The sequence below is a fragment of the Bombyx mori genome, chromosome 15 (assembly GCF_030269925.1).
Source record: "Bombyx mori chromosome 15, ASM3026992v2".
In the NCBI taxonomy this organism is placed as follows: Eukaryota; Metazoa; Arthropoda; class Insecta; order Lepidoptera; family Bombycidae; genus Bombyx; species Bombyx mori.
The window spans coordinates 8821286-8842771 of NC_085121.1; the positions used below are offsets into that span (position 1 = coordinate 8821286).

A 21486-nucleotide genomic window follows, 5' to 3' on the forward strand; every position below is an offset into this window, starting at 1 on the left:
TGCGACCCGTCTGGAGGTTTCACGTTTCATCCTTCAAAACTCGAATAACCAAATAAGGCATTGTAAATAAAGCATTTATAAAAACGAAGACCTTAGACCTCATATCTCAAGGTAGGTGGCGGCGTTTACGTTGTAGATGTCTATGGGCTCCAGTAACCACTTAACATCACGTGGGTCGTGAGCTCGTTCACCCATCTGAGTGATCAATTATCAAATTAATACATTATCGCCTGCTACGTTTGCCCTTATCATCCATTTCTTTCCTTTAATGACAGTAAGCTTTAAATATTTTATTTAAAAAAATTCAAATTACAAAAAGACATATTTTATTCAGCATTACACTGTCCAGATTTAACCAATTAACACACCTGTAAGACACCGTTATGTCCCCCAAATGGCTGCTGGTCTAAATTCACGTTGACACTATTGTTTGTAGACGTAATTACCATAGCAAATTAGTCATACGTGTGATAATTTCAGAAAGTGTTTTTCTTCTCAATACATTATTCTAGCATCCGCCTTGAGAATTATCGCAATTTAAAAAGCAATTTCTCGTATCAAATATTTTTGTATTCTTAAACGTTCACATTTTTTCTGCAATAATCTTTACAAACATTATCGCTAAACATTTTAAGTATTGCATTCAATTATTTGGATGAAAAACTGTCAAATATATAATCGACTAGCTGTACCCGTCCGCTTCGCTGGGCATTTAAAATTAACATTATTATTTCTCAGCCCCACAAAGATTCTCATCATTAACTACCCCGCAACTGGTGTAGGGAGTCCAACACTCATATAAATATTAGCCTATCCATTAAGTACATGTATTTTCTACATGGATACCAAGTTTCAAGTCAATCGTATGCACGGCTCAGTAGTTATAACGGAACATCCGTAAAAACCACTGTAGATTTATATATTAGTATAGATTATAGTTCAGCCGATTTGGACGCAGGACAAAAACCACAACTTGACGGCAGCTCATTTTGAACTATTTAAATGAGCAATTGTTCTTAAGAAAATAACTGTACAGTAAAATGCGTACAAAAACAACGTCCTGATGATATATCACGGCATTTCGACATATCCGCCTTCATGTTGTGAAGGATCAGGATCGGACCGGTCACGAATCTCCAGCACTATATAAAATATATGTGCTGTTATATTGTTCTGTGTCCGGCTCATTGCATAATGTAGTTTGTTAGGTACCTGCCGCAACAACGCGGGCGTTGTAAGTATTAGCTAGCTGTAACTACTGTCACAGATTAAATAATAATTACCCGCGCAAAGGTCAGAAAGCATAATGCTGAATAATAGACAGAGCAAGCACGTCGAGATACTGCCTACTTAGGACTGCATAGCGTAGGTCGTTTAATCTTGAATGTACAGTTATCTCATCATGTTTTACGCACAAAACCGAAATTTCTTAGAAAAAGTTTCATGAAGTAAATAAAATCTTGTAATACAAAATTCATCAATGGATTTTATGTACATGAGTGAAAAGAATAAGTGCTACGAGATCTATTTGTGATCATTTAAATCGATTGTAAATGATCCCATTGGATTCTTTGGATTTGTGCAATATAATTTTTTTAAATAAAATTATAGAACCTAAAATTGATATGTGTAAATAATATTTGTGTTTCGAATTGATTGACATTTGTTCATAGACCTACTTTGTGGATTTTAAATTTGAATTTCATGAAATTTAAATTTTGTTCTTTTTTTCTATTAGGCATCGCTTGACACATTTATTATTTATTTTCAATTTTACTTTCAAATCAAACATTTTATTGCACTACAGATCTAAATTCGGTTCACAATTGTAACCACGATTTTCAGGAAATGCCTTAAAAATAATTATACTAAAGGTTTCTTATACAATTATACAATTCACTATCAGTTCGGATAATACACGAATATCTTGAATGCTAGGGTAAGTTTCTTAGATTTCTGTTTTTATTAAACTAAACTAGGCGACCTTAATGCGGTCGTGGTGCGGTGCTGATGTGGGCGGCTGATGAGAGCGCGCTTGTTAGCATATCTCCGGTCTCCGTGGACCGTAATGGTAAATTCCACGAGCAGTGAGAGTCGATTATCTACGTTATATATTCCTCTGGCTACCATTAAAGAAAATTTGGTTAGTTGAGAAACAAATGTATCTAGGGCGTGTGTTAGCATGAAACGAACTGCTATTTCAGTATTCTATTTATTTATTTATTCTATTAGGCTCACAATACACATCACAAGCTAAAGATATATAAAAACACACAAATAAAAAGAAACAAAATCTGGCTTGCAACATAAGTTATGTGCGCACGACAAAACAAGACATATAGTGCTGAATTTGTATAACAACGTTCCTTACAATTACGACAAAACAACACGATAACGAAAACTAATCTAACGTATAATGTAAAGAAAAAAATATATATTCACAATATAATACATTAAACAATTACATTAACCTACCTGTTAATAACATTATTATCCTCTACATTTTATAATTTAATATTTTCCTGTAAATCCATAAAAGAGAGCAAAGTAAAGGATTAATGCTTAAATATAAAAACATTATTATACGAATTATAAATTCGTTTTATGCATTAATTAAGTTTAAAGAGCACATTTTTACGTACAGAATAGACATTATGCATAATTTAACGAATGAATTTGATAACTAAAATAGAAACTAACTCAAGGCGATAAACAATCTGACCCATGAAATATTCGAGACAAAATTAGTTTCCTTGATCTGTATGTATACTATATACTTCAGTATTGTTTTTATTATTCTAATAACATTGAACTGGAAGTCTGACGGTACATTGGAGATATTCAAATTACGGTGAATCGTATTCTGGTGTTCCTGACACCTAAATACCCATTCTATGATTTTATTGTATGTCTATTCGTTGATTTGGTTATCTCTTTGTATATTTGTGTGTTCAGGTATCACTCAAAAACGGAGGGACAAAATTAAACAATGCATCACTTATTTAAAACTCCTTGATACTAAATGATAAAAACCTGTATATTTCACAAACAAGTGTACCTATTACAATATTAGCTAATTTAGAGTGGATTCATGTGGTTTAATTTTAACTTAACGCAGGCGGACCCGCAGCACCCGCATAGTACGTTAAAAAGATGAAAAAACCTTTTTGGTGTTAATAGTAGTCATTTTCACCAATTTAACGAAGTCTATTTGTTGTATTTTAAATTTATTCTTCGTCTACCGCCATTCAGGCATTTATTAGGAAACGGGGCTATTATGTAAATCGTAACATTGTGAGTCACACAAAATTTATATGTAGGTACTTATTGCGACCCAAAACAGGATATATGAAGCTATATTCGGCAAATCACGCACGTACTTTTTGACATAACACTACAACATTTATTTAATATAAACTAAATTTTTAAACGTCTGTTATTGCCAGCACCGTCGCTTGTCACGTGATATGTTACGTGCAGTTTCAAAGCAAGAACGACTTTATATTTTTTGTATGGTATGCCTCACTAAATGTTATGCCGCTGTACAAAAGCCGGAATGCGCTGATCAATTTTCATAATCGTATGCCGAATATACAATATTCTTTTCCGTCAGTCCACTGTTGGACATACAGCACTCCCATAGTTGGACATACAGCACACAGTTGCACTCCCTCAAGCCTCGCCACAAAGATTGGTCCTGCAATATACCTCGTGCAAATTAGGAATGCCAGTGGCATAGTCAAGCCGCTGCCTACGCAGAAGACTCATCTCTAACCCCGCTTGAAGAAGGACACGTCATGCTTTGTTACGTATGGCCTTCGAGCATAAGCCGTCTAAGACTACATTGAAGTCGCTCACGATTAACTTAGGACAACGACTAAACACTCATACTAAAATACTTTTTATATTTATTTTTTTCCTACCTATTCGCTGGTAGCCTAAGGGGCTATTCCAGCTACGACCTGACGGGTAGGTGAGCTCACGGGCTCAACCTGAGAGAATTTGCTAACACTAGCCCCAGCAAGAGCATTGCTTCGCAGAGCTTACCACCGGATCCGAATCGAGACCCACTGAGAAGATCCAGCGAGAAGCTCAGTGAGCTAACCGAAATACCATCAATACTCAAGACGAAAAATATGGATTAGATATTAGGGAGCAAAGTAGGAATAGTGAGTTTACTACGATTGTTAGAACTGACGCGAGACTTGGTATAAGAATTTCATATCCCGTTAGAGTTTACAAAATTAAGTTTCAAAATTAATATCGTGTCGACTTTTATCGATTTTATAAAAAAAGTTAAGAAGTGAAATGAAATTCTGATGAATTTAAAATTCATTATTTAAAATTACATAGATGAAACGTTATATATAATTTTGAACAAAAAATACGCTTAGCATTTGTGATAAGTTAACATATATACATATACTGCTTACTTTAAACATATGTTATTTTACTTCGAAAAATCATAACAGCTAACGTCGTATCATGGCAGCTAGCATTTGATGAAATTCTACTTCGTTTCTACATTTCTACTACAAAACGCCTCATTGAAAGTAAGACATAATTTCAGTACTTTGTTATACGACAGTATTGTATATTTATTTAACGTCTTGTTGATTAGAATACATTACAAATTTGTTTCATATGAAATTCTTTCAAATGCTCTGTTTTAGGCGAGAAAGCAATAACTTTTAAAAGGATAAAACCATGGGCTTGTGAACAAATTATTAAAGACACTCAATAGTTCGTTTCCCTCAATAACTTCTTTGTGCAGAGCATTTAAGCAAAAATTATTTTAAATGCAATAATTAATTATCATAAATATGCACACAAATAACACATTCACAAAATACGTATAATAATAATAATCTGGAATGTGATTAATATACTTTCACCGTGTAGTCTCGCGATTATTTCACTTTGGACTTTTTGTGAGGACTGAACCGAAAAACGAAATTACATTACGTACAGTTGTACTTTTTTTTTCTTTCTAAAACGAGTAAACGAAACACTATAAAAATAAAATAAAATATGTTAAATAAAATAACTAAGACATTCCAAGCTGAGCATTAAATGAAACATTGTAACTAACATTCGAACTAAAAACTAAGCCCTCTATGCGCTTACACACGACGTAGCTAACCCAATTACGCGACTATCTCCATGTAGGCCTTCAATAATTAATTCAAAAAACGACTCCTAGCAGCTCTCATCCCATAACAGGCAATTATGCAACACCGTTTTTGGAATTTTCGTGAATCCATCAACTAGACGACCTGTTAATCTAAATCCATTCGAAACGCGTCATTGAAGAATCCTTAATTAAAATTCCTCAGAATATGCTTTGTATACAATCTTAAACGCAAAAAAAAGAATTTACATATGTTTGGAAGGGATTAAGTTAGGATTTTTTTTAAGTATTATAATAATCCTCATTACATTTTAGTTATTAATAGTCCAAAATGTAATGTGAATGAAACCGTTTGTCGTTAGAGCGAAGACGGCGTGTAGTATACGGCAATAGTCGCCGGCTGACCGCAGCCGGATGTTCTTCGGCAAATGCACAATCACACTAACACAAACTCTCACGAATTTTTCTCCCAACACTTTCACGTCTTCCACTAATTATTATCCACTTTATCGGGCATCTTCAATTTGATTTACGTCTCGCTCATACAGTTATATTGGTACACTTTTTCTTTTCAAACTAATTTTTGATAATTTTACGTTTGGCTTGTGATTCTGACGGAGCGGGTTACGGTGCCGTGGTACTACCATCATCTGTCACACCTCATCTACGGTAATATTACATATTTTTTGGGGACAATTGTATCTTTTTTTCCTACCTATTCGCTGGTAGCCTAAGCGTCTGTTCCAACTAACTGGATTAATCGATTGCGATACTATGCAGACACACACACAGAGACACACACACACTCACGTACACACAAAATTACAATTAAGCATTTTTCACAAACCTTAACGCAAAAGGCGTTGGTTACTTTCGGTTATAAAATCATTTATGTACGTAAGTAATTAATCAAAACGACTACTTAATTCTCGACAATGGAAAGCACGATTAGGATGACGCTGAATTATAAAAAAGGAGATTAACTTTTAAAGAAAATCAGCACATAGAATTCTGCTTTGTCCTAGAAATGTTTTATCCTCTCGGAGAGGTGGAGGACCTTGGCCCTCCTCGTCCCTCTCTTCCTCTCAGGAGGCGCCGGAGTCCGACATAACCCGGTTCGTTACACCCCCGGACCGGGTAACCGTAAATGGATTCCCCAGCGTAAAAAAAAAACGCTCTAGCTTGGAGGCGCTCGGGTAGCCGTTAGCAAATCCCGCCCCTTCTGGCTGAGCCCTTGCTCGCCCACCTGTCCTTGTGAAACCGGAAAAGCCTCCGACCACAAGAAAACCCTCAATCATAAAAAAAGTATTTTTTTGTATATTCAGGGGTGTAGCTTGAAACTTAAGCCAACTGTTTAATGGAAGACTACACCTTCGTGTCTTAACATAAGCGAAATTTAAGTGATGACTTCTTAACACTATAATAGATTATTCGTCTGCCATTCGTGAGGCGTTCGCTCCTGGCCTTTTCATTTTTCATTATTATTATTATTTATTTGAATTGTATTTTTTTGACTTGTTTTTTTGTATACTGTAAATATGTTTTCTTGTTTAAAAAAAAGAAAATAGTTGAGAAAATACAAAAAAAAAAAAAGCCCGCTGAGTTTGTTTCGCCGGTTCTTCTCAGGACTGTGGCTTTTTTTGGAACCGGTGGTAGAGTTAACATTTTCTTTTACATTTTGACATTCAACAAGTGTGTTTTTGATGACATCCAAGTTGAAATAAATGATTTTGAATTTGAATTTGAATTTGAATTTACATTAAAAAAATATAAATAAATAAAACAAAAAAAAGTGTTTAAATAATAGTAGTGTATTATCCGACTGTATTGTGCTTTATAGAAAACTCAACTAAAAAATAAAAAATAAATTTTAATAAATTTAAATTGAAAATAGTGTAAAATATATTTTATTGTAAAAAAGCGTGGAGTGCATGGTGTAAATATATATAGCTATAAATATTTTTCTGACAGATATGCTTTTAGCTTTTTTTTAAATAAAATATATTTTACACTAGTTTCAATTTAAATTTATTAAAATTTATTTTCTATTTTTTGGTTGAATTTTACATAAAAGCGTATTTTTAAAACTATTAAGTACTTTAACATCAATTCCCGCTTTATCGACTATAGATAAAAATTATATAAATTGGCAAAAATCTTATTTTGCAAATTGAATAATGGAATAATCTTATCAAATAAGTGTATTGTCATCGGTCCTCGATAAATCTACAAAGTTTGAATGAAATCTGGCCGTTTAAAGTGGGTCAAAATCGCGTCTAAAGGAGTCTGTTACAAATATACAAACATACATTTTATTCTTCTTTACTTACATTATATTCTTCTTACATTCTTTTCTGGTGGTAGGACCTCTTGTGAGTCCGCGCGGGTGGGTACCACCACCCTGCCTATTTCTGCCGTGAAGCAGTAATGAGTTTCGGTTTGAAGGGCGGGGCAGCCGTTGTAACTATACTGAGACCTTAGAACTTATCTCAAGGTGGGTGGCGCATTTACGTTGCAGATGTCTATGGGCTCCAGTAACCATTTAACATCAGGTGGGCCGTGAGCTCGTCCAACCAGTTAAGCAATAAAAAAAATAAAAACATACAAGTGAAGCTAATATAAAGCGTGTAAAAACGTAACTATTACCCGTAAAAGTAGTTTTAATTTTGTTTGAAATGTTTAAGCGCAGTTTGCAATTCTAACGTATACAGGCCGCTAAACGCATATTAATCTTTGACCCGCTGGATATTTCTCTCATCTTCAATTTACAAACATTAATGTGGAACATAAGTGTGGCAACATTTTCTATGTTATCAGCTTTATAATACAAAGTTAATGAAGAAAAGCTGCTTAACTTTTACGAGCCATTTTGTCCTAACAGAAATTACTGTAGTAGCTTACAAAACTTTATATGAACGTTGACGGTATAAAAGCTTAATCGAAAGTCATTAATTACATAATTGTACAAGGAAACAAATTTCTAGTATTATCAGTGCAAGACGAACTTTTGAAATAATCATTATTATAGGAAACTTTATCGTACCCTTCTATTTCAGTCACGACTTAAATGTATGTAATATATATCTAGTGGTAGGACCTCTTGTGAGTCGGCACGGATGGGTACCACCACCCTGCCTATTTCTGCCGTGAAGTAGTAATGCGCTTCGGTTTGAAGGGTGTGGCAGCCGTTGTAACTATACTTGAGACCTTAGAACTTATATCTCAAGGTGGGTGGCGCATTTACGTTGTGGATGTCTATGGGCTCCAGTAACCACTTAACACCAGGTGGGCTATGAGCTCGTCCACCCATCTAAGCAATAAAAAATTTAAAAAAAATGTAACAACAATGTTTCTTTTAAAAAGTAGAGTAATCTGTAAAAAAAGATATCGTCCCCATTTGTAATAGCTTTCTTTATAACTATTTACTATTTAATGGTGGTATGGCGTCATGTAAGCCCTCATGAGTAGTTATCACCTCTTCGCCTATTTCCGCCGTGAAGTAGTAATGCGTTTCGGTTTGAGGGATGGGGCAGCCGTAGTATTGTAAAGACTGAGACTTAGAATTGATATCTCAAGGTGGGTGGCGACATTTACGTTGTTAATGTCTATGGGCTCCGCTGATCACTTAACGCCACGTGGATCATGTGCTCGTCCACTCATCATATATTTATTTTTAAACCTATTTGAATAATGCAAATATTGTTTAAACAGCTTTCTTAGTGGGCCAACGGGCTAGACGCTGTGGAGTGCACCGAGTTATTATTTGAGATTGTCTCATTATCTTTGACCAGGGTATCACGCTCCATCGCATCAAATTTCATTCCTGCTACCTGGTGCCACTGCGTGTATTCACATAGAGTTGTTCAGAGAAAAAAAGTATCACATACCATATAGCCCTGAAATTAATTGCCCTCCGTGGTGTAGAGTGGTGTAGCTTTATCTTTACCTTTGTTTAAACGAAAAATCTCTTTTTATGTTCATAAATCTAAAAAAGGTACAATATGCTTATCTCTAAATTTGGTTACTATTTAATCGACCGACTGATCTATGTACAGTTATTGGATCAATGAAAGGAGGGCGCGCTTCGTCTCAAAAAATTCGTGTTTTTTTATGCAATTAGCAATAGTTACGGCAAAGTGTGGCTGAAATTTTCTAGAGTAAAATGAAATATTTTTATTCTGTTCACTAGTTCAGTTGATTTAGGAAACGACCTTGTATTTTACGGTGGACCGTGATTTTCATTATAATATTTATTCAGTAACAAATATATGTCGGGAAGTGGCCAATATAAAAGACTTCAACGCGCTTCAAGAGTCTTTTAACTAAAATTGAGTTTGGCAACACAAACATTCACATATTAAGCGATTCAATTCTTTAGATATCACGAATGCAGTGACTTTATCTCAAACAATATATACAGTTAAGCTTATCGTAAGCTTGGGCGATTTCCACCGGTGCAAACAAACACGGATTCTGTTTTGAAAAATAGGTTAGTCGTTATTCTCATGCAGTCAAGACTTCAGCCACGTCTCAATTGATTACACCCTACGTTATGTATGTAAATAATTGAATGTGACAAACACCAAGCTCTATCGGGAGCTACCTCACTAAAATAACACCCGAAACGGATCGATCGCCGTTAAAATACACAAATGTACAGACAGAAAGTTTCATTGACATTCTTGCTATATGTAAACCAAGACAAATGTCTTCTTCGCTTTTAGAAACGAACAAAAGTGAAAATTAAAGAACTGTAAGCGCAAATGCTCAAAAACATTTTGTTTGACTAAGCCGTCATCTGTCAACTGTCAACAACAATACAAATAAAAGATTTTGACACGTGTCAGCAGCATTTAATTTCACATATCATTTCAACAGCACATCAACGTCTTCTATTAAAAAAAAATGTGACGTAAAGTGTTCAACGTAACTCTACGTAAACTCTACACTCTACGTATAGAGTACATACTTAACCTTAAATAGAACTGAGAGTTAAAGATACATATGCGTTATCATATATATTGTATTTTTGGTTTATCTTTTTATTTATAGTATATTGGCTTATATGGGCAGACCAGAAGTCATAGATACATTGAATACCATTTCCTTGAGTAATGCGATCGGCCTTTATTACAATCGAAAACAGGAACGGCTATCCTACTACTTCAATTGCAATGAATACGCGTCAAAAATATGCAAATGCACCACTAACCATGAATTCAAATCTATACTTCTATACTAATCTATACTTCTATACTAATAATAATCTTATAAAGAGAGAAGATTTGTTTGTTTGTTTGTATTGAATAGGCTTCGAAACTGCTAAACAGATTCGAAAGATTATTTCACTGTTTGGAAGCTACACTATTCCCGAGTAACATAGGCTATAATCTTTTTTGAAAAAAATAGGGATCCTTACTAAAACTCCAATAATGTAACCCAATGTGTAATAAAATTACCTAAAATATTATTTACATCGCGGGCCCTGCTAAAACTATTGATGATAGAATTAAATAATGTACTACGTCTTTGTAGAACATATTATTATTTACAAAAAGTGTCGCAACAGCATATCTCTAACTACTATAGTTGTGCCGCAATAAGTGTTCTTTTATTTAAAAAAATAAAACAACGTCAAATATCTTTGAAATTTTTGTCAAAGACCTGAGCGGAGCCGGAGCGGGCCGCTTGTTATTAATATATCAGTAAGATAGAAACGAATCAATTCTAAGTAACTGAACAATAATAATATTTTCGATGCAATAGGTATGGAAGCGATCGATCTTACATTGTATTCTTGATTGTAAACATCGTGCTTAAAGAAAGTTCACGATCGAAAATTCAATAAAAGAGACCGTGCAATTCTGTTAATCCCATCGAAGTGCAGGTCCGAGGGACCGCTGACCACGCTATATAGCATATAATATAATATATTATAAAGAGGAAAGATTTGTTTGTTTGTTTGTTTGTTTCGAATAGGCTCCGAAACTACTGGACCGATTTGAAAAAATCTTTTTCCATTAGAAGCCGACATTGTCCCTGATGAACATAGGCTACTTTTAAAAAAAAAAAAAAAAATATTTTTTTGGTTTCATGTGTGTTTTAATGTTTCCGAAGGGAAGCGAGGGTGGGTCGCTAGTATAGCATATTTTTCGAAACAATAACTTAGCAGCATTAGTCCAATTTTTTCGGAACTTATATATATATATACATATTTGTGTATGTAAGGTCCGAGCGACCACTGACCGCGCTAAACTCACTCAAACAAAACTGACATTAATTTTGATTATTAGTTTTAAGCATATAGCGATTTTTAAGAACAAAAGTTTAGCAGCGTTAGTCCAAATTGTTCAGAGCCTATATATATTTATGTGTTCATGTACCTATATAAATGTAAATACATGTAATAATAATACATACAGATAGAATAAGGCATTGAAATGACACACCACGAAACTGTTATCCTGCCCCTAAAATAATATATTATATTAACAGCATTTGTTTCTTAGCAAACGCACCCCTCATAATTTATCAAAAAGTAATTATTGGAGTAATAATAGCATTCGATTTTTAAAACTATCGGTTACAAATAGGCATTTCAAATTAAAAGTGTTCAATGGAATGTGAATTAGAATCAAACCTGATTAAGTTTGATATACATACATTGACGCATTTTGTCTGCTATTTCCGTCATCAGCTCTACTTGTATACTCAATATCAATATTAAACTCAATTTAATTCATAAAAATCTGTCATATGACAAAACGTGTTGTTTGTCACGATTTTCTTGATTTTCTCGTAGCTGTATCTCTGTTCGATGATTGTATGAAGTATCATTAACCGTAGAACAAATCGTTAGGTGAAGGATATATGTACACATATGTATTGTTCACAATGATCAGAGACCGCGCCTCCGCACACGCACTCCTCTGACTCATTACTCGAAATTCCGCTCGCGATTGCGTGAGAGCGACATCAAACAAATCGTTATGTATCTTGAATATATACGTTAGAACGTGGTTATGTTTTTGTTTAGAGTAACTAGGAGCAATCATGTTGATGTGATGCTCTATGATACTTTCATTCCCAGTTAATACCTAGGTACCTAACTATGCGAATTTAGAGTTCCGCCATTATGGTCTATAATGACATTGTTTGTCAAATTACTTAAATAAGTACATTAGGTCACTTATAACATTTCTAGTAACGATTTACGAAAGCTCACTTAGTAATCTGTCTATTGTTCTAAACTCCTCACTGAACTTCGTAATGCTAATAAAAATTAGAATACGTACTAACGGACACGCAAGAAGTGAAGTTTTATTTAAAAAAAATTACGGTAAACAATAAATTAAATCACATACTATCCAACGTTCAAAAAAATTCACGATAATAATTTACGCTTATAAATTTCTTATACCCACTAATTGTATTCACACGTTCCCACGTTCAGATACGGCTCAATTGACTGTCGGTTGCCGCGTGGTGCTGTTCCAATATTTAATATTTATTTTTAGCAAAATTGCCGTGAGCGTGTGCGTCCGCGGTACCGATGAGGCGATTACAACATCGATAAGTCGCCGGGTACGTAGCGTGACGGCACTCGTGATTAACTTACCCTCAAGGAATGCTACCGTCAACGATATTTCATCAATAGGTGCTTCATTTGCAACCCTAAAAATCTCATGAAAAAACAAAAAAAAAATCTTTTTTTTTCCTACCACTCTTTTTTCTTATTTTTCGACCGACAGTTTAGTTATTTGAAGAAAGCATCGAACGAGATGCTTGACCAAGATCGTTTTTTGTACAGTTTCGCTAGCGGCCCCTTGTACAAAATGTCTAAGTGCTTAAATAACAGTTTGAAGTTCGTTTGTGAAAATCTTAAATACGAGTGTGAGCTTCGTGTGTCATTTTGATCTTGTTTATATAAAGAAAACGACGCAGAATCACGCCACGTATCTATCGTCGTATTGGGAACACAAACACATCTAAACTCTGCGTTAGTTATTCAACAGCATAAGAACACAAAATAATACCTTTATTAAAAAAAAATGTGTAAATCTATCTAATATATAAAATTCTCGTGTCACAATGTTCGTTCCCATACTCCTCCGAAACCGCTTGACCGATTCTCATGAAATTTTTTATGCATATTCAGTAAGCCTGAGAATCGGCTACTATCTATTTTTCATACCCCTAAGTGATTAGGGTTGTCCACCCCTAACATATTTTTTTATTTGGACTTTTTTTTTTGTTATAATGAGGTATTATGTGGTTGAATGAGGTTTTGTTATTTTTATTGTATATTACCTCATCGTTCACAGCGCTACATGTCTCTTTCACTCATTTACCACATCCTTACACGCTTACAATAAGTTAATTTTTTTTTCTACACTTGAAATTCTCTAGAAATCTTATATATGGCAAAACAACGTTTGCCGGGTCAGCTAGTATCTCTATATATAAAAATGAATTGCTGTTCGTTAGTCTCGCTAAAACTCGAGAACGGCTGGACCGATTTGGCTAATTTTGGTCTTGAATTATTCGTGGAAGTCCAGGGAAGGTTTAAAATGTGAGAAAATATAAAAAACTAGGAATTATATAAAAACAAACAATTTTGTTTTTCCTTTGATGTGTCCCCCGTCGGACGGATTCCTTTTGTTTGTTTTAAGTTTATTTTATACAAAAGTTTGATTGGGGCACTACGAAGTGTGCCGGGTCAGCTAGTTTAGAATAGATTATTTGCTAATTTCAACCTAGTACTTTTTTACTAATTAGACATTAAAACGCAGTACAAAAACATATCTGAATTGAGAACTGAGTTATCTTTGCGAGCTAAAAAACACTTGGAATACAATGTAATACTGAAGTGACTGGTGTCTGTCTGCACTCAAATGTCATTATTCCATCTCCAAGCATAACTATACATCACGAAAAGATGTTTGAATGATTTGTTAGTATCATATCTACATTTTCCTCATTTCACATCACTGTAAGAGATTGTAGTTGTTTTGATACCGACAAACGACTAATAATTTACGTCCTGTGTTTTAAAAAATACGAGTGCTATATTAACTTTCAAAACAACACAAAAGTTATACAATAATACAGTACGTTGATCAGTTCGGAGCGATAATAGAGCGAAATAAGGCGTGGGCGCAACCACAGTTCGGCTCGAACCGGATCTAAATACGCGATAAATCATGATTCCAAAGAACTAAGTCCTCATCGGCTGTAGGTACATATTCTTTTTTGTCTCTATTACAATTTTATGTATTTTTTAAAATAATATGTAATTACATATGTAATATGTATTCCTATTTAATATTAATAAAATAATATAAAATTAAATTATTTTGAAACGTGTATCCCTTTCAAGTTTATGAAATCTAACAACTGTCAAAATTAAGATACTAGTTAAGTAAATTAACCTTCACGTAATAATTCATTGTGCATTGTATGTGTTTTTTTCTTTTCAAATGAAACAAGGCTTAATCTTGTCAAAGACATTACGACAAGGTGTGCGAGTTATATCAAATGCGCAAACATCATCTCAGGATCCTACTAATACTCATAATATTATACATTTAAATAATATACCTATTTAATTTGTTTGAATATTAAACTATTTGTCAAAACTTATTTTAAACGTCACTGATTACTACATTCGATTTTGTTCAATGTTAAGATTACCGTTCTTACATTTTTGCGCTTAGAGATGTTTCTTTTAATTTTCATTTCACTATTCTAAATACTGACTATGACGCTATTGGAACTCTTTTAATATATTTATTTTATGTAAAATAGCAATTAAATGAAGCATTAATAAACGAAAATACTGAATATATTCGAAATATTGTTAATCAATGGACTTTTGTTGAGTTTAATCTTTGGAATCGATTTTAATTACCTTGATTCGTGTTTATAATTTTATATGTTATTATCACCAGAACTATGTACACATGTATCGTTCCATTTGTGTAATATTTTCGCGTGACTTTAAACTGTGTGACAAATTTTATTGCCCGACCGGTAGCTTCGCATGCAAATTAGTGTCGGTCGAAGAAATGCAATGTACTGTTACGACCAACTAACGCGAAAAAAAATCCCACAACTCTTTTATTCCACCTCAAAGTGAAAACCGAAACGCAATTCAAAAAGGTTATAAGTGACGGCAATGAACTCAATCTATTTGAAATAGGAATACTTTATATTGAATAACCAGCTTTTGCCCGCGACTTCGTCCGCGTGGAATAGTTACTTTGGCATAACGCTAAATTTTATCCGCCTCTTCATTTACGTAGAAAGTGAGAATATATTTTAATAATACAATGTTAAGGAGCTATTTAAGTTCTCAAAAGGGATTAAAACCTCGATTTGGAAACATTCTTTATTGGTGCTCCGTTTGCATTGGTCTTAGCGTGATGTTATATAGCCTATAGCCTCAAATCGGACCAGTAGTTCCTGAGATTAGCGCGTTCAAACAAACAAACTCTTCAGCTTTAATAATTATTTTATAAGCTAGATAGATATACCTACTGTTAGACACAGAGAGTGAGAAGGCAGAGCACATGTAGTCGTAGAGCGGCGCCCCCCCCCCCCCCCCCCCATCCCCTCACGCGGCGGCTCGGCCACTGCACTCGCTTCGATTTCACTTTTATTAGCAATCCACTTAATTGGATACCACTGTTGCGGTTTTATTCATTTTGCAGATTCATCTGGGACGCATTTTAAGTACAGCAATAACATTTATATTTCAAAAGGGAGTTACCGTTGTAATTTTACCTACATTAGCGCCAAAATATCAAAATAAAATCATATTCTCGCGCATCTCGCATATCTGAAACGATTTTTATTAAAACAAGTTTCAGTTTTTTACTACATTGAAAGAAACGAAAAGCGTTTATTTGTGTAGTAGGGCTCCGTTGACAAATGCTCGGGTTATATCGTTAAACGCTGAAGGTCAGTCGACGTGCTGGAAAAGTACAAGATAAATTAAAATTTAATTTATACCTAAAACTGTCCGTAATCCCACGCTCGAGAGCTCGATTAAATGACATTAATGGAGTTTTTGTTCCGTGACGCGTTAACGTGCTGAAATACTTCACCGCCGCCCATGTGAACATGACTTCGTCAAAGCTATTAGTTAACTGCATCATGTCTTTTCGTTTCTTTAAACTGGTCGATTTATGTTCGTTTTACATGTTTTTTGAACGATTTTATATTATATTGCGGGAAATAGAATCGCAAGGACGTCTGAGACGTTGCCTGCATGATTTAAGACTTCCTAATGTGTAATTCAAATCACGTACGTGTGTATACCTACTAGATGTTTTAGGCTATACGAAAACAATGGTTGAATATTCTAATAATAACGTTTACGTAAAATAATCTCCGTTCTTTTGCAATATTCAAAATTATTTTTAAAACTACTTTATGATATTAATTTTTTCTTAAATTTAACATACACGCAATTTCATGCTTTAAAAACAACACAAACTTTATATCGCATATATCTTATTTTTATATCTAATAAGTTTTATTGTTATACTGGTCATTGCACACCGAATGTAGGTAGTAATTTAGTTGTTTAATTTCCGCCTCTGAGTGTCCCCGAAGGACGTTTGAAATGTCATTATCAAGATTGGCGCGTGATATTGAAAGCACACAATAAAATTTAATTAATTTATTTAGGCGTATTTCAGTTTCGTAAAGAAGATTAACATTAGCATCTGAATAGAAAGAACATTGTTATGATAATCAAATCAATCAGGACATCTGGAAGGTTTCGAAAAAATTTAACGAAAATTATTTTAATAAATATTAAAAAAACCGTTGATTTCTCTTAGACACACATTAACTTGCCACTACGTAATAATTTGAGATGTATGTACTTGATCTACAGAATTCATTAAAAGAATATTTTGGTGCAATCGAGAGTTGCTAATTAATGAAAAAAAACAAAGTCAAACCGGAACTGTTTATGTGTACGTCGATCATGACTTTCACTTGCACTCTATCATCGAATATTCCGACAGCAAACCAGTTCTTGGTTTTGATACTTGTTGTTAGAATATCTGCCAAAGCTTTATACATCTTTTTATAATGTTCGCATAACATTAACTTGTTCATCGCACAGAAAAGATACGCTAATAGCTTTTATTTTAATTTCATTATAATAATATATTGTCCAAAGATTAAGCAGACAGTCTTGAAGCAAGTAATTAATTGTAAATTATGTAAATGTTTTACATGCACAGCTTTCGTGAATTCAAACTAAGAACAATTTTGTATTATCTATTTTTGGTTAATGAAAAGAGAAGCAGAAAGTAGACACTAGACATCTCACTCATTCATCTCTCTGCCAAATAAAATTGGCTTTTGAACTAAAACCAAAGTAGGTTGTACTCATTTCACCGTCTATGTTTAGTATATACTTATAGATGAAAAGCGGGCAGCCTCTTTGTTGACACACATTAAGAATAATGGACGGTAGACTAAGATACAGACATATTTCTATTGAAAAAAATTACTTAAGTTCTTTAGGCAGTATCTGTCTGGTTAGACTGGCTAACATCTTTTACATTTAAAGATCCATAAGCATTAGCAATTCGCGATAATTTTAAACTTCCTATTTACAATGACGTTCGAGAACTTAGTTAAATTACAAGGTACAAAATCTAGTCGTACCGAATACATGTTAATTTGTTGCGGAATCCGAGAGCAATAACCGACGGCTCTGCTAGCGGTATTCGGCGGTTTCTTCGTCTCTAATATTCGACAAAAACAACCGCCCGATGAGTATGTGTGTCCATGTGTCTGAGCTAACACAAAAATCTTTGCATGTATGTTTACTCTGACGATATTACAACAACTAAAGCTCAATAGGAGAATTAGTCACGCTTAGGCCTTTACATGATACCAGTAGTGTTCACAAATATTCGGAAATAATAATGAGGTGAACATTTAAAGAATATTTAAAGTCATTAAGTCCACATTGGGTGACCTTATTTTGGTGTACACTTCGGCTTCTGTATTAGCATGAAATATTTTAATCTTAGCGTTATAAAGTTGTTACATAAATACCGTGTTGCGTACGTACGCACACAGTACTAAAATTGTACATTAACATTTCACAACTATTTTGCCAAAGAATTGAAACTTATATGCAATTCGAGGTTTCGTAAGTGTTTCCGAAAACTCTTGCCTTTGATTTTGTAAATTTGTTTCAGAATTTGCATACATACAGCTGCGCTTGGAATGATTTTTTGGTGTTATAAATGCAGGTACCCAATTTAACAGTCCTTATTTTTTTTTTATAATGTGCCGCTGTTTTGAAACCGATCTATCGTAACGCGTTCGTGATTAAAATAAATTGATTGATTGTATCTAATCACCGATCGACCATCAACATCGTAGAAATGAAAGATAAATTATCAAACTATATTTTACACATTATTTAAACAGGTACGTACTTGAAATTGCAATGTTGAAATTGAAATTTCTATGACAAAGAATGAAGACTATTAGTGTAAAATCCTCCAACATAATAGTAAAGTTACCTATGTGCCTTATTAGACGTTGATTTCGGCGATGAGCTAGAAATATTTTCATGGTGTAGTTCCTACTAAAATCACTAAAAGAAAGATCCAACCCGAACTGAGCGGTTTGTACGCTGCTGACTCATCTGTTCCATCGGTATTGACAATGTTGACAGTTATGAAATTTAATATTTTGTGCACAAACAGCGTGTAATTTATTTAATATGCATTTCCAGATACCCTCCTTCGTACAAGCAAGTAATAATACTTATTTAGATGTATACTACAAATGGACAAATTGTGATACCTTTATTTTTTGGGAAGGGGCGGTTTTTTTCCCCTACCTGTTTGCTGGTAGTCTAGGGGGCTATTCCAGCTACGCCAGGACGGGTAGGTGAGCTTACCGGCTCAACCTGAGAGGATTTGCTAACACTAACCCTAGCAAGAGCAGTGCTTTTGCAGTGCAAAATCTTCCACCGAATCGGAAACGCGACTCATTGAGAAGATTCGTGCTCAAAATAGGCAGACTACGGTCGGTGAAATTCAATTGACGAACTACTACATACCATAATGGATTAAAATTGCGCATTCAAAGCTGTACAAGTTTTTTGATAAGCTATTTATGTAAGTAATTGTAAACAATTTCTCATTTCGTTGAGAGTTTAATGATTTAATTGAGTTAGGTGTAAAATAGCTCCGTTTCAGGGTCAGAGGTTACGCGTTGTTATGTGACAAGGACAGGCGCTTTCTGCGCAGGAGTCGCCACGGTCGGGTGAACACAAACCTTCCGCGTAGTGTCTCGCAGTCCGGTCACTTGTACTACACGTAGGGTCAAGGTCCTCGACCAATTCTGTTCTAATTTACCTACAATGCCAAATAAATCTATGCGACTAGATAAACATTATTCCACACCTAAAAATGTACTAGCGTGTGTATTGTAATGTGTGTAAAATGTATTACTCTCATTAAACAATATTATCACGCATAAATGATTTTTATATTTATAATTTTTACTGGTGGTAGGATCTCTTGTGAGTCCGCGCGGGTAGGTACCACCACCCTGCCTATTTCTGCCGTGAAGCAGTAATGCCTTTCGGTTTGAAGGGTGGGGCAGCCGTTGTAACTAAACTTGAGACCTTAGAACTTATATCTCAAGGTGGGTGGCGCATTTACGTTGTAGATGTCTATGGGCTCCAGTAACCACTTAACTCCAGGTGGGCTGTGAGCTCGTCCACCTATCTAAGCAATAAAAAAAAATTTAAAAAATGAGACGTATGCTGATTTACATATCTACTGGTGGTGGGGTATTCTATACACGGATAGGTAATAATGTTATCCTCTAGTGTTACATCTCATGTCTGAGGGTCGTGACTATCTCCATTCATGACCTTCCTCCTGGCGAAGTTACGCCCCGTAGCAGCATCGTAGGTCGGTGGATCAAGTCAGACCAACGTATTGGGCGATTCCCGCGAATTTTTCTTTCCACTTTGCCAGTTATCACCTGTTTTTCAAGATTTTCTCCGTCTTTCCTGTCAATGTATCGCTACATAGATATAATTTTTGAATATTTCTGACTTAACGAAATCATGCCTACCATTTTTAAGGAAATCACTACATCAGCCGCTATTAGGAAGATATTGATCTCCATTCCAGATCGGTAACACCATTAATGCAGCGTGCATCACAGTTCAACACCAGATAGACCATCGACCGTCAACTCTCGTCTACTTCAATAAACACGTTAATTTTGATTTGCATTATAGTTTGCTGTTGGAACTTCTGAAATAATATCCATTTTTGTCACCGTACATCGATCGTCAACAGCAGACGGTGAAACCGGTGTTATTATTTTATAGAACAACATATATGTATAAGAAAAAAAATGCAAAATATTTATATTTCCATATGATATAACTGTGTGCGACATATATTATATACATACATAAAAGTTTTATTTATAGTTTGTGCAAGGGTTTTTATGATTTTTTAAATTCTGAAACACTAATTGAGTTCTATTTTAAAACTATAATTATTTATTATTTTACATCACAAAACGCTTTCTAAGCGCAATAAATTAACTCATATCATCATTTAAAATTTAATTGTAAAAACTCCTCGAAGTTTATGCTTTTTTTAATTCTCAGTTTTATTTCTTTGATGAATTTACTCAAAGCCTACCAAAAACAATTGAGATGACGCTGTATAGTTTTATTTGTACTATTAGAAGACAATTGGAAGACATTGATTCACATTTTAAAAACATAATTAGATGACAAGTATGTAGTGGTTTTGATTTATAGACAGTTACTAAAAACAAAATGTATTAAGTCCCATATTTGGTGAAGCGGTGCAAAAGTGAAAAATGTACAAATAAAAACAATTAAAGGATTGAAAAATAGCAAGCATCGCATACATTTTATTCGATTATTAGAATCGATAAGGCACAAAGCTACTCGCAACTTACAGGCGATGCAAATACAAAGAAGAAACCAATCTACGTGGAAATAAGTATATATGTACATATAAGTTCATAGCCATACACCGTACTATGGTATGATTCTGATTCATCAGTAAGATGCATTTTTACCCTACCTAACCACTGGTAGCGTAAGGGGCTATAACCACTTATCAACTACGCCTGGATTGGTAGATGGACTCATTCATTAGACGCCTTCAGCTCTAACACTAGGAGCAGGCATAGGGACTCTACTAACCGTACTCGTCGAACTCGACAAAGAGTTCGACGTGCAACCTAACCCATGCATCAGCTCGCTGATTTCTCGCCGGATCTTCTCAGCGGGTCGCGATTCCGAT

At 34.4% G+C, this 21486-nt stretch overlaps 1 protein-coding gene and 1 long non-coding RNA gene across 3 annotated transcripts in view; one reads left to right on the top strand and one right to left on the bottom strand.

Annotated features, from left to right (window-relative positions):
• The window catches only part of LOC101744414 (uncharacterized), a 78044-nt gene that overhangs the window by 52723 nt on the left and 3835 nt on the right, over nucleotides 1–21486 (bottom strand). The window lies entirely within an intron of this gene.
• On the top strand, nucleotides 1761–19661 carry LOC101735924 (uncharacterized). Of its 2 annotated transcripts, XR_209863.3 has the most exons (4): nucleotides 1761–1939; nucleotides 18364–18417; nucleotides 18909–19296; nucleotides 19367–19661. It is a non-coding gene; the product is annotated as an uncharacterized LOC101735924 (long non-coding RNA). The 2 variants fall into 2 exon arrangements; XR_009975009.1 differs by lacking the exons at nucleotides 1761–1939; nucleotides 18364–18417 and having other exon boundaries at nucleotides 18964–19296; nucleotides 19378–19661.